Source organism: Manis javanica, chromosome 12, assembly GCF_040802235.1.
Source record: "Manis javanica isolate MJ-LG chromosome 12, MJ_LKY, whole genome shotgun sequence".
NCBI classification, from domain to species: domain Eukaryota; kingdom Metazoa; phylum Chordata; class Mammalia; order Pholidota; family Manidae; genus Manis; species Manis javanica.
Window position 1 is genome coordinate 20,906,588 of NC_133167.1, and position 13,897 is coordinate 20,920,484.

The following is a 13,897-nucleotide window of genomic DNA, read 5'->3' on the forward strand; positions in this document are numbered from 1 at the left end:
AGGGAGTAGGATTTTGTAACTGACAGATTATAGAATTTTTTATTAGACTTTGGATATTATTAGTTATTTCTCCTTGCTGTTTGGATCAGAAATTATTTCTTACCTTTGAATTTATTAAAGAATCATATTGAATATCTGTTTTTTTAGAAACATATATATGATTGAATCTGCCTATCTTCCTCTACCCCTTCCTCTGACAGAGCCTACGTGTTGTCTCGGCTTTTGGGACCCTTCTGTCCCCTCACTGGACAAGTCTTGGAGGGCTGTTAATCAAGCACCCCTCTCTCCAAGAGGAACCAAGAGGAGGGAAAGTGACCTGCTAAAAATATGCTCTTTCTTTCAGATATTCTTTCTGAATCTTGACTGCATTGACACCTGGGCTGAAAGGGGCTGGAACCATCTTATCTTGTTGATGGTTCTCTGAAGGTCATGTTTATTAATCTAATTCTTATTATCCCTTGAGCTGCTCTGATTCTAGTATTTTCTGAGGACTTGGCTCTTCAGTTTAAATTTCTTTTGGATTTTGCAAACTCCCTCTTTCTTGGCTGAACTAGCAGAGTCAGTTCCCGTTAATTGCAACCTGAGACTAGTAACCGATACAGGTTGGTAGACACTGTTGGTTCTCCACGAACGAGTCGCACTCCCTTGCACAAAGTAGAGTTGTTCCTGGACAATGGTTGCTATGCTGTTAAGGAATATAGCTCCTGGTTCCCCTTTTGTCTAGGCAGGGCCATGAAATGAGTTCTTAACAACTGAACCAAATGAGTATTTATTGCAGGCTTTTGGCCCTGGTAGTAGAAAAGATTTTGCGTGGTGGAAATGGAATAGACTTTGCCAGAGCGTGGGCCACAGCTGCCTGGAGCAGAGCCCTCCTCACGTTGGACTGATGAGGGTGGGAAGCCAACATTTTCGTGGTAAGCCATTGATTTTTGGATTGATTTTTTTCATTGCCTATCATTATACTTTCATTATATAATTATCATTGTACTAACATACCAGAAAGTAACATAACTGAATTTTTTCTATATTAATAGGTTTTCACTTACAGTATATGATATTTATTTGTTGTTCCTAAAGAACTTTAAGAACACTTGATATACTGGTTTTAGTTGCAAATTATTATTTTTAAAACTGATTCTTCAACTTAGCAATTTAGCAAACCACTAAAAGTATGGAAAAAGATAGATAAAATCTCTTTTACAAAGTAGGAGTAGAGCTAATTTGCCAGTACACGTTGTTAGTGCAAGAAACCAAAGTTCTCCTTAAAAAGGTGAGTCAAAGTTGCTGAAAACAGGCTCAAATTTAAACTTCAAAAGAGTTTGATGGAACTTTTCAGAAATCATTGGAAAATCTCATGAAAAAGCAGATATAATGACTACAGTCAGTGAAGGGTCCCCAATAAACATTTTCTGTGTAGTCATCAATCAAAGATTTATTAAAATGTGAGTGTCTGTGCAAGTGAAATGCAAGTAACTCAGTAAAGTGCAACAAAGTAATAAAATATATCTTGTAAATTAGAGAAAAGTACTCTAACAAAAAGGAGAGTTTTGCATTTTATGCCCCTATAAATAATCTGTCTCAATGTAAAGGAGCCAAAAATGGGTTTTTCAAGTTTTTAACCATTATAACTAAGATGATAGCCCCAAGTAAGAGCGACAGACCTGTAGGTTAGAATTTTCGTTCCTTACCTTATTACCTTGAAAGGTAGTGATCTTGGGAAAAAAAACCACTGACTCTAGTTTCTACGGCTAAAGACTCATGAAATATTGAGAGATCCTGTGAGGTGTTCTTGGAGACAAAGGCAGAACATCAATATTCTGGCCCCATATATCTTCCAGAAAGCCTAAACCCATCCCTATTTTTCCTTCCCAGTGCTATATGGGAGCCTGCTCAAGATCTTTGATAATTGATATTGGGACTGGAATTAGGAAGTTCTAGGGATGAAGGAGGTAGGGGTTTTTAACATCCTTAAGAAATTGATAGAATTATTTCACAGGTCCTTTCCCAAGAATCTGGCTCTTAGAATTTGCACTGGTAGATTATCTTAAGTGCACAGGCAATAAGACCAAAGAGGGCACAGCAACATGTCATGTAATCAAATTCACTGTTTTGAACCACAGGCTATACAGGAGCCCAGTGCCTGCCACTTGAATTTCACACATTCAATTGACTTAAAATTGATCAATAGTTGTGATATCCTGAAGATAGGCAGTCTGAATAACAAATAAAAGGCTTTTTGATGATAACCTTGTTTCCTAAATCAAAGGTTTTCACTACCTTCTCTAAGTGGAAGAAATATTCTTTTTTATGTATGCATGACAAAGCAAGGAACTCAAAGGCAACAGCAGCTTGCTAAGTGGTTGCACTTCCAGGGACGCTTCCAGAAAGGGAAGGATATGATGACCTTCAAAAGGTTTCAGTATTTGATTATCTGCAGGAGCAGCCTAATCAGTAGGCGAAGCTCTTGTATTTAAGCCAGACACTGGATGGAACTGCAACACTGGAATTCTTAAAAAGTGTATATATATATATATATGTGTGTGTGTGTATATATATATATATATGTATGTATATATGTTCCCCTTTCCCACAGTGCATTTTTTAGTGACAGAAAAGTAATTTGAATTGAGACTTTTGCTAACTGAACCTCTCTAAAACAACAACAACATAATGCATGTGGAGTCATCTGGAATAAAACCTTATTTATATGGCATCATCTAAATTCTAATAAACTAACATTTTTAAATCAAAGAAAGACATCTTTGACCGTGTACAGGAAGGACAGATCACTGTCTAGCTAAATTCTACTGGGTGGGCAGATCTCCAAATAGTTCACATGTATATTTTTCACTGTATTGCTGGTAGAAATCATACTATTATTTTCCCCTTTTTATCCCCAGGATAATTAACTTGCTCATCACCAGGTTGGCTGGCTTAATAACAATACAATCTAGGCTCTAACCCCTTTAAGGATATTTTCCAGGCAAACGATACCACATTTAATGGCAGGTTCAGACAAAATTAACAAGTCAGTGTAATGAGGCTTCCAATCATCTGACAGAACTTTCTAATGTTGCATATATATCTTTGAGAAGAGAATTTTTAATATTGTACGACTGGCTAAGCAAAAGCTGTTTCTATTCAATAGCCATCTAGCTGTCTATCTTCCTATACTCAGGGGAAAGCAGCATTTCTCTCCAAAAAATGAAGAGAATATCAATGGGGCTAATCTCTTCAAAGTGCTTAGAGCTCAAAGCAATTGCTTGCAGTTGTAAGAAGTCCCCACCCTCATTATTTCAGCAAAAGAAAAATGACCAAAATGCAAAATACTGCCTGGCTTTTGAGACACACATGCTCAAGAGAAAGTTAAAATAAACATTCACCAACTTACTTCTAAGCTCGACACTTTGAAATTTAATTTACTCCCTTAGAATAAAGAGTCAAATTAAGAATGCATTCTTCCTTGATACAAAATGAGGAGTGAAAGTGGCACAAAATTAAACTACATTGCTCAGCATCAAATCAATAGATTAATTTACATATTAGATACTACTGAAGTCCAAGAAAAAATGACTTCTACAATATCATTAAAAATGCCCAAGGATTATCAAACCATGAGTTACCTAACTAGTACTTTCCTAAGAATATTTCATATGAAAATTTACCCAATGTTCTAACCTCCCAAAAGTATTTGTAGAAACCACCAACAGAAGAAATTGGAACACATCTTACAAAACCATGACTATTTAATTTTAGAAATGACATAAAATATTTAGTTGTAATACCTCAAATGCAAAATCATTCTGATGATGTGGCTGCATTTGGTGTAACAAAACTGGCTCAGACTGCCATGCCACACTTTCCTACCATTTTTATTTCCCACCAATAGCAATACTCCTGTAGAGATTTTCTGACAGGGCGAGTGTTAACACATGTGGGGGGCTTGTTTCCTTTTTGCTCCCAGGCAATTCACCCAGTGGACCTTTCCTCAGGCCAACTTCCATATGAACCACACAGAGTAAATAAAGAGGCAGATCAAATTATTACTCATGACATAAACCTGAAAGAAAGAGTTACCACCAGCTGGGGAGATTATTATGTACCTTGAGGTGTTGTAGGCTCTCCTTGAGAGACCAGGATTTTCCAAATTGCACCTTGCAACCAAGAACCAGATCATGAAAAGTAATTTTTTGTAGCATCAAAATGGCAGAACAGAAAATATCTACTATAAATATTTATATACATATATATGTGTGTATACATACATACATATGTACATACATATATATGTGTGTGTGTGTATACACATACATGTATGTTTGAGATTGTGTTTTAGGGGTGTGATGTAAAGTGCATTTCTTACTGTGCTTATAATAAAGTTCTAAAGTCACTGCTTTAGTTCCCATCCTTCCTGATGTTTTCATTTTCTCTGCCATTAAAGCAATGTCCCTCCAGCAGGGGTAGATACTCTCTGCTCCTGAGTTACTTTCATGTTACTCTAGTAGTTAAGGATGTTCCCCAACTGCCTAGCTCTTTTCCTTTCTCCTTCCTTCCTATTCTCCCTCCTTCCCCAAACACATGCATTCACAGCCATGTACCCAAGAGAAACCTGACACCACTGCCTGATGTAAAAGTAATCTTTCCCCTTTCTTGGATTTCATTCTGAGATGTGCACATGACACAATCCTGGCCCAAAAGATGTGAGGGAAGTCTACCTAGGGATTCTGAAAACCAGTTTCCTGTCTTCTGAGACCCATAGGAGAGACAGTCTCATCATTTGCCTGATGTTGCCTTGTAGTATCACCTGGGGGGCTGCAAGAGCCACCTTGCTGCTGACACTGAGGATGACAGAAGAGAGAAGAAATAAGCTGAGTCCTTGAAAACACCTTAAATTTGCTGAATCAACCGAATCTGAAGGTAGCTCTACATGCGGACTTTCTCTAACATGAGATAACAAGGCTCCTATTGTCAGTTCCAACTAGGGTTTCTGATGCATGTAACCAAAAGCATCTTAACCAATACATTAATCAATGAAAAAGAATAATCAGGAACTCTTGGAAAAATAATATGAATTAAATGGCATTCAATTTACCTAATATCAAAACATATTATAAAGGAATAATATAGTATAGAACTGGCAAACAAATATTGAAAGAAAAATCAGTAGGGAGAAATAAATGTCTACTGACATATCTTAGGTCATATATGAAATTTATTATATACTACATAGTACATAGGAAAGGCAGGATCAGGAACAATTTCATATTTCACCTAAATGCTGCAAGAAATATATTTGAGACTGAATTTTCACATATCATGTCTAATTCAGAAAATTCTCTTGACTCTACCTTCAAATACATGAGGGTGTCGTGAAAGTTTCTAAGTGGTCGCCTAGGTCCACTGGCATGAACAGGGTGGGGAGAGGCAAAGGCAGTTCTCCCTTTTGGGGATGAGTATTTGATTGCTGTTTTTAGAGTGCTTGAAGGGTGCTGATAATAAAAGGCAGACCATCTTTACAACAGCTTTATCATTTTCTTTAGGTTTTTACCAACAGTGCACCCCACTTACTGCCCTCTGAAAACCCCACTCTTGGTATTCCACTGCTTTGGTCTAAGCAATCTTTAATTCTGTGTTATAACATGAACATTTTTACCTGTTCTCTCTGCTTTCACTCTTGCCTTCTATAAAGTTTGTCTCCAAAGTTTCCAAATTGTTTTTTGTTTGTTGACATGTTCTAGTATAAATCAAATTCCATTACCTCACTGCTTAAAACTGTCCAGTGTCTTCATGTCATACTCAAAATTCAATCTCTTTACCACGGCCTATGAGTCTCTTCATTATTGAGCTCTTGCTTATCTCTCCAAAGTCATCTCATGCCAATCTCTTATTCTAACTCAAGATTTGCCTACTGGGAACCCTCTTCCCTAAGTGTTCTACCCCAAGAGTTGTGCATAAATTCCATCCTCACATCCTGCATGTTGCTCTTTCTCAGAGATCTTCCCTCAATATCTTATATGAAATATCAACTCCCCGCCTTTTCACTCTATACATTTGCCACGACTTTTTTTTATGCCATTTATGTGTGCATGTATGAGTGTGTAAGAGAGAGAGAGGGAGAGACAGAGAGACAGAGAGACAGAGGCAGAGTGACAGAATTAATTTTCTGCTTCTCCCACTAGAATGTAAACGCAGGAGGGCAGAGACTTAAACCTTTTCACCATGTTGATATAGATTATCTCATTAATGCTCACAAAAAATGTAAGGTACTGTTTTGTTATCCTCATTTTACAGAGTAGATAATTAAGACAAAGAAACATTAAGGAGCGTGTCCAAGGTTAGAGAACTAAGTGGTAGAATCTGGACTCAAAATCAATCACTGTAACTCTGGAGGCTAGTCTTACTTTCTCTATTGCCTCTGTAAACAATTACTATGAAAAAGGCCCAATACAAAGTGTAAAATACTGTTTTATTAGAACACTGCAGAATATAAGGCTGCATGTGAAAGAGCATTAGGATATAAAGTATAAAATCTTATATGTATGTATATGTATATGTCTTATCCATATACATAGTATTTTTACTATATTTAGTAACAAATATAGTAATTTTATATTATGCATACAGTAATTTTAGTTTAATAAGAAATGTAAAATTTTTAAACTTTTGTGATTTCATATGATTTATTTGTCTTTTATATATTTTCTATATTGCTTTTTTGAAAATGTCAGCAGTGATCATATAAAACATTTAGGACAATAAAATATATACATCTTGAAAAAATAATGCTGGGGGAGGGAAAAAAGATGGTGGCATGAGAAATCAGGTAAAAATCTCCTCACATAACTACATATAATAGAAAAACACAGCAAATAAAACTAATCCTAAAAGAGTACCCAGAAATAAGATTGAACCAGCCAGCTTTCATCTGGGAAAAGAGAACATCTCATGGAAAAGGGCAGAGTAACAAAGCCATGATGTGGCGGGACCCAAGCCCAACCCCCACACCAGCTCACAGTGGGATAAAGAGAAACAGGGAGGGAATAGAAGCCCAGGACTGCTAAATACTCATCCCTGGAGATCTGTTCCAGGGGCACAAATCCACATTACATGATACTCTGAAGATTAGTGGGGCTGGAAAGAAAAGAGGCAGAATACTTGGAGAGACTGAGATTTTAGCCACTTGTGGAGAACAAGTTCCCACAACTGGCTGCTCTGTGATAAAAGAAAGGCAGGCACTTTGAAAGACTTCCCCAAAGTGAGAGGGTTGCTAAAGGGGCAGGGATTACACAGAGCTTGCCACTCAGGAGAGGGAACAGGTGGACAAAATTTTCCTGGCACACTCAGCCCAGCAGATTGGGAACTTTCAGGAGCCTCAGGTACTCCATTCCCCTGGTTGGCAATGCAGCCATGAGGCCCCCCACCATGGTAAGTAGCCTGCTGCAACTTCCTCCCATCCAGCACTTGCACACAAATCTACTGCCCTGGTCATTGCTCCAGGCCAGCCAGAGGGCAGCCCTGCCTATGGTAACCACATGGGCTTAATGCAGAGGCTGCTCACTGCATGCAGCTAACTGGCCCTGAGAACAAAGGCAAGAACTGTAGCCAGGAGGCAGGATAGAGCTCTATCCTCTTGGCAGGCACCAGTGTGGCTCACCTGCTACCCCTGCCATCGCTCCAGGAGGGCAACACCACCTACAGCAGCTTAGGGGCTTAACAGAGGTTGCTCCTTGCATGTGGCTCATGGCCCTGACAGCAGCGGTAGGCACTGTGGCCAGGAAGCAGGAAAGAGCTCTCTCTTTAGGGTAGGTATCAGCATCACTCGCCTGTGACCACTGCCATCTCTCCAGGTGCTGGGCAGCTCTGAAGAGCAGAGCTTCTAGGCACTAGAGGGTACATAACCTAGTATTTCTCATTATTCAATAGGATTAAGAAAAGGCAGAACATTATTAAATCCCAAATTCCTCAAACAACCAGAAAGAGGGCTAAGTGAAAATGAAGTCACCAATCTTCCTGAAAAAGAATTCAAAATAAAATTCATAAGCATGATAATGGAGCTACAGAAAAATAGTCAAGAGCTAAGGGACGAGTTCAAGAGGGAGACAGACACATTGAAAAATACAGTAGCTGAAATGAAACATACAATGGAGAGATTTAAAAGCAGACTAGATGAGGTAGAGATTGTAAATGGAATAGAAATTAGAGAACATGAATACAAAGAAGCTGAGGCACAGAGAGAAAAAGAATCTCTAGGAATGAAAGAATATTAAGAGAACTGTGTGACCAATCCAAACAGAAAAATATTCTCATCATAGGGATACCAGAAGAAGAAGAGAGAGAAAAAGGGTTAGAAAGCGTCTTTGAAGAAATAATTGCTGAAAACATCCCCAATATAGGGAAGGAAATAGTCCACAGATTTCCCAACACAAGGAACACAAGGAAAACAACACCAAGACATATAATCATTAAAATGGCAAAGATCAAGGACAAGGACAGAGTATTAAAAGCAACCACAGAGAGAAAAAAGATCACCTACAAAGGAAAACGAATTGGGCTATCATCGGACTTCTCAGCAGAAACCTTACAGGCCAGAAGGGAGTGGCATGATATGTTTAATGCACTGAAACAGAAGGGCCTTGAACCAAGAATGCTCCCAGCAAGATTTTCACTTAAAGTTAAAGCAGGGATTAAACAATTCCCAGATAAGTAAAATTTGAGGGAATTTACCTCCCACAAACCATCTCTACAGCATATTTTAAAAGGACTGCTATAGGTGGAAGTGCTCCTAAGGCTAAATAGCTGTCACCAGAGAAAATAAAACCACAGTAAAGGAAGTAGACCAATTAATTACTAACCAAATGCAAAATTAATTCAGCAACACACAAAGTCAGTCAAGGGATACACAAAGAGTACAGAATATGACACTGAACACATAAAGAGTGAAGGAGGAAGAAAAAATAAGGGAAAAGCAAGAAAGAACATTTAGATTGTGTTTCTAATAGCTTAAAAAGTGAGTTAAGTTAGACTGTTAGATAGTAAAGAAGCTGCTCTTGAAACTTCAGTAACCACGAATCCAAAGTCTGCAAAGGCATTAAGTACATACCTATTGATAATCACCCTAAATGTAATTGGACTGAATGCACAAATAAAAACACATAGAGTTACAAAATGGTTAAAGGAAAAAAAAGCAATACCCATCTATATGCTGCCTATAAGAGATTCACTTCAAACCTAAAGACATACACAGACGAAAAGAGAAGGGATGGAAAAAGATATTTCATGCAATAGGGAGAAAGAAACAGGAGTTGCAATACTTGTATCAGATAAAATAGACTTCAAAACAAAGAAAGTAACAAGAGACAAAGCAGGACATTATATAATGACAAAGGGGTTAGTCCAACAATGGGATATAACCATTACAAATATCTATGCAGGCAACATAGGAGCACCTACACATGTGAAACAAATACTAACAGAATTAAAGGGGGAAATAGAATGCAATGCCTTCATTTTACTAGACCTCAACACACCACTCACTCCAAAGGACAGAACAACCAGACAGAAAATAAGTAAGGAGACAGAGTTGCTGGGCAACACATTAGAACAGACGGACCTAACAGAAATCTACAGAATACTTCATCTTAAAGCAACATGATACACATTCTTCTCAAGTGCCCACAAACACATGGAGCCTAAACATGCTCCTAAATAATCAATGGATCAATGACCAAATTAAAACAGAGATAAAGCAATATATGGAAACAAATGAAAACAATAGCTCAGTGCCCCAACTTCTGTGGGACATAATGAAGGCAGTTCTAAGAGGAAAGTATATTCAGGCCTATCTCAAAAAAGAACAATACCAAATGAACAGTCTAAGTTCACAATTAATGAAATTGGAAAAAGAATAACAAGTGAGGCGCAAAGAAAATAGAAGGGGGGACATAACTGAGATCAGAGAAAAAATAAATAAAATTGAGAAAAATAAAATGATAGAATTAATGAAACCAAGATCTGGTTCTTTGAGAAAATAAACAAAATAGATAAACCCCTAGAGAGATTTATCAGTAAAAAAAGAGAGTCTACACATGTAAATAGAATCAGAAATGAGAAAGGAAAAATCATTATGGACAGCAATGAAATATAAAAAATTATTAGAGAATAGTGTGAAAATTTATATGCTAAAAAATTGGATGACCTAGAAGAAATGGGCAACTTTCTAGAAAAATACAACCTTCCAAGACTGACCAAGGAAGAAACAAAAAATCAGAGCTGAACAATTACCAGCAATGAAGTTGAACTGTTAATAAAATAACTACCCAAAAACAAATTCCTGGACCAACAGTTATTCACTGCTGAATTTTGTCAGACATTTAGAGAACACTTAATACCCATCCTCCTTAAAGTTTCCAAAAAGTAGAAAAGGAGGGAATACTTCCAAACTCATTCTATGAAGCCAGCATCACTCTAATACCAAAAACAGGCAGACACCACAAAAAAAGACAATTACAGACCAATATCCCTGATGAACATAGATACAAAACTCTTCAACAAAATATTAGCAAACTGAATTATAAAATACATCAAGAGGATCATACATCATGATCAAATGGGAATTATTACAGGGATGCAAGGATGGTACAATATTTGAAAATCCATCAACATCATCCACCACATCAACAAAAAGGACAAAAATCACATGATCATCTCCACAGATGCTGAAAAGCATTCAACAAAATTCAACATCTATTCATGATAAAATCTCTCAACAAAATGGGTATAGAGGGCAAGTAACTCAACATAATAAAAGCCATATATGACAAACCCACAGCCAACATCATATTTAAAAGCCAAAAGCTGAAATCTTTTCCCCTAAGATGAGGAATAAGACAAGGATGTCCACTCTCCCCACTGTTATTCAACATAGTACTGGGGATCTTAGCCATAATAATTAGACAACACAAAGAAATAAAAGACATCTAGATGGGCAAGGAACAAGTTAAACTGTCAGTGTCTGCAGAAGACATGACAACATGACAACATCTGTAAAAATCCCTATAGAATCCACTCCAAAACTGTTAGATCTAATATCTGAATTCAGAAAACTTGCAGGATAGAAAATTAATACACAGAAACTTGTTGCATTCCTATATAGTAATGATGAACTAGCAGAAAGAGAAATCAGAAAAACAATTCCATTCACAACTGCATGAAAAAGAATAAAATACCTAGGAATGAACCTAACCAAGGAAGTGAAAGACCTATACCTTGAAAGCTACCAGACATTCCTGAGAGAAATTAAAGAAGACAACAATAAATGGAAATACATCCTATGCTCATGGATAGGAGGAATTAATATAGTTAAAATGGCCATCCTGACTAAAGCAATCTACAAAATAAATGCAATCCCTACAAAATACCAACAGCATTCTTCAACAGAATAGAACAAATAGTTCTAAAATTCATATGGAACCACAAAAAATCCCAAATAGCCATACAATCCTTACAAAGTGGGGGTGGTGGTGGTGTTGGTGGTGGGGGAGGGATTACACTCCCCATCTCCAAGCTATACTACCATAGTAACCAAGACAATTTGGTACTATCACAAGAACAGACCCATAGATCAATGGAATAGAATAGAGAGTCTGGATATACACACACACATATATGGTCAATTAATATAGGATAAAGGAACCATGGATATACAGTGGAGAAATGACAGCCTTGTCAACAACTGGTGTGGGCAAAACTGGACAGCTACTTGTAAGAGAATGGAACTGGATGACTGTCTAACTCCATACACAAACACCTGAATGCATGTCATGAAACCATAAAACTCCTAGAAGAAAATATAGGCAAAACTCTCTTGAATATAAACATGAGCAACTTCTTCATGAACATATCTCTTCAGGCAAGGTAAACAAAAGCAAAAATAAACAAATGGGACTACATCAAACTAAAAAGCTTCTTTATAGGAAAGGACACCATCTGTAGAACAGAAAGGCATCCTACTGTATGGGAAAATTTATTCATAAATGTCATATCCAATAAGGAGTTAACATCCAAAATATATAAAGAATTCACATACCTCAACACCCAAAAAACAAATGACCCAAGTAAAAAATGGGCAGAAGATTTGAAAAGTCAGCTCTCCAAAGAAGAAATTCAGATGGCCAATAGGCACATGAAAAGATGCTCCACATTGTTAATTATCAGGGAAATGCAAATTAAACCACAATGAGATATCACCTCACACCAGTTAGGATTGCCAGCATCGAAAAGACTAAGAACAACAAATGCTGGTGAGAATGCAGAGAAAGGGGAACTCTCCTACACTGCTGGTGGGGTAAGCTAGTTCAACCATTGTGGAAAGCAATATGGAGGTTTCTCAAAAAAACTAAATATAGAAATACCATTTGACACAGGAATTCCACATCTAGGAATTTTCCCAAAGAAAACAGGATCCCAGCTGCAAAGAGGCATATGCACCCCTATTTTATCACAGTAATATTTACAGTAGCCAAGACATGGGAGCAACCTAAGTGTCCATCAGTAGATGAATGGATAGGGAAGATGTGGTACATATACATGATGGAATATTATTCAGCCATAAGAAGAAAACAAATTATACAATTTGTAAAAACATGGATGGAGCTAGAGGGTATTATTCTCAGTGAAATAAGCCAGACAGAGAAAGACAAGTACCAAATGATTTCACTCATTTGTGGAGTGTAAACAAGAAAGCAAAAACAGCAGCAGACTCACAGAACCCAAGAATGGACTAGTCATTACCAAAGGGAAAGGGGCCGGGGAGGGTTGGTGGGATGGGAGGGAGAAGGTGATTAAGGGGTATTATGATTAGCACACATAATATAGGGAGGGCACTGGGAAGGGATTATAGCACAGAGAAGACAAGCAGTGATTCTATTGCATCTTACTAGGCTGATGGACAGTGATTGTAATGGGGTATGTGGGGGGGACTTGATAATAGGGGGGAATGTTGTAACCACAATGGTGCTCATGTAAAACCTTCATAAGATTGTATATCAATGATACCTTAATAGAAAAAAAAATGATAAGATAAATACCCATGCAGCTACCACTCAAAATTAACAAAGATTAATATTATGTCATATTTTATCTAATATTTTAAGAGATAAGCTATAACCAATAAAGTTGAAATCCCCTGTGAAAAAAACAATGCTCCCTGTGGAGCATATGAAAGATTCTGAATATTATTGTGGTTTGCGAGCATCAGTACAATACCCTTTTCTTTCCCATTCCAGTTTGGAACCACCTGAGGAGTGGACACAGTTATTATAGGGATGGCAGTCAAAATATTACATTCACTGTGCTAAGGGTGATTTAAAAAATATAACATGAATATGTAGCCTTATCTTTTTTCCTGGTTGTTTCCACAATTAATTAAACCTGCCCATCCAATTACTGGCAGAGATGCAAAAACTCAGGCTTCTGCTAGTGGAGTGGTCTGCTGGCAGTGATGGATGAAAGAGCCTGTGTGATCAGGGGACAGACTTTACCAAGGAGAGGGCCGCTGGAGAAGTTGCTCAGTAGGACTGGCTCACTTCCTTCTAAACTCTTCAGTTCAGTAAGACACTCCTTTTACAAAGAGAGGAAGGAGGGAGGGGCAGAGATGGAGTAGAGAGGTACTAGGAATGAAGAGCCCAGGTTTCTTTCCTCCATGCAAACGTGAAGACTAGAGGAATTAAATGTTGACCTCTCTTAGTTATAAATGCCACTTTTCACCTGGATTCCAGTGAACCATCCTTATTTGCCCTTTCCCTCTTTTCTTTCTTGCTTATTTTGAGAGATGATGTCTAAGACCTAGAGTTGGGTCTAAGAGCGCTAGGATCAATCTAGCCAATTACAATAAAAAAGT

The 13,897-nt window shown here is 37.6% G+C and overlaps 1 protein-coding gene and 1 long non-coding RNA gene across 5 annotated transcripts in view; one reads left to right on the forward strand and one right to left on the reverse strand.

Annotated features, from left to right (window-relative positions):
* SPAG16 (sperm associated antigen 16) overlaps positions 1-13,897 on the reverse strand; it is a 981,678-nt gene that overhangs the window by 228,849 nt on the left and 738,932 nt on the right. The gene's annotated exons all lie outside the window — the stretch shown is intronic.
* Positions 1-13,897, forward strand: part of LOC108397066 (uncharacterized) — a 513,643-nt gene that overhangs the window by 16,069 nt on the left and 483,677 nt on the right. For 2 of the 3 annotated variants that reach the window (XR_012123547.1, XR_012123548.1), the window contains exon 3: positions 779-914. This is a non-coding gene — a long non-coding RNA (uncharacterized lncRNA). Of the gene's footprint in view, positions 1-778; positions 915-4,798; positions 4,918-13,897 lie in introns of all 3 variants that reach the window. The other variant, XR_005053738.2, reaches the window with a different exon arrangement.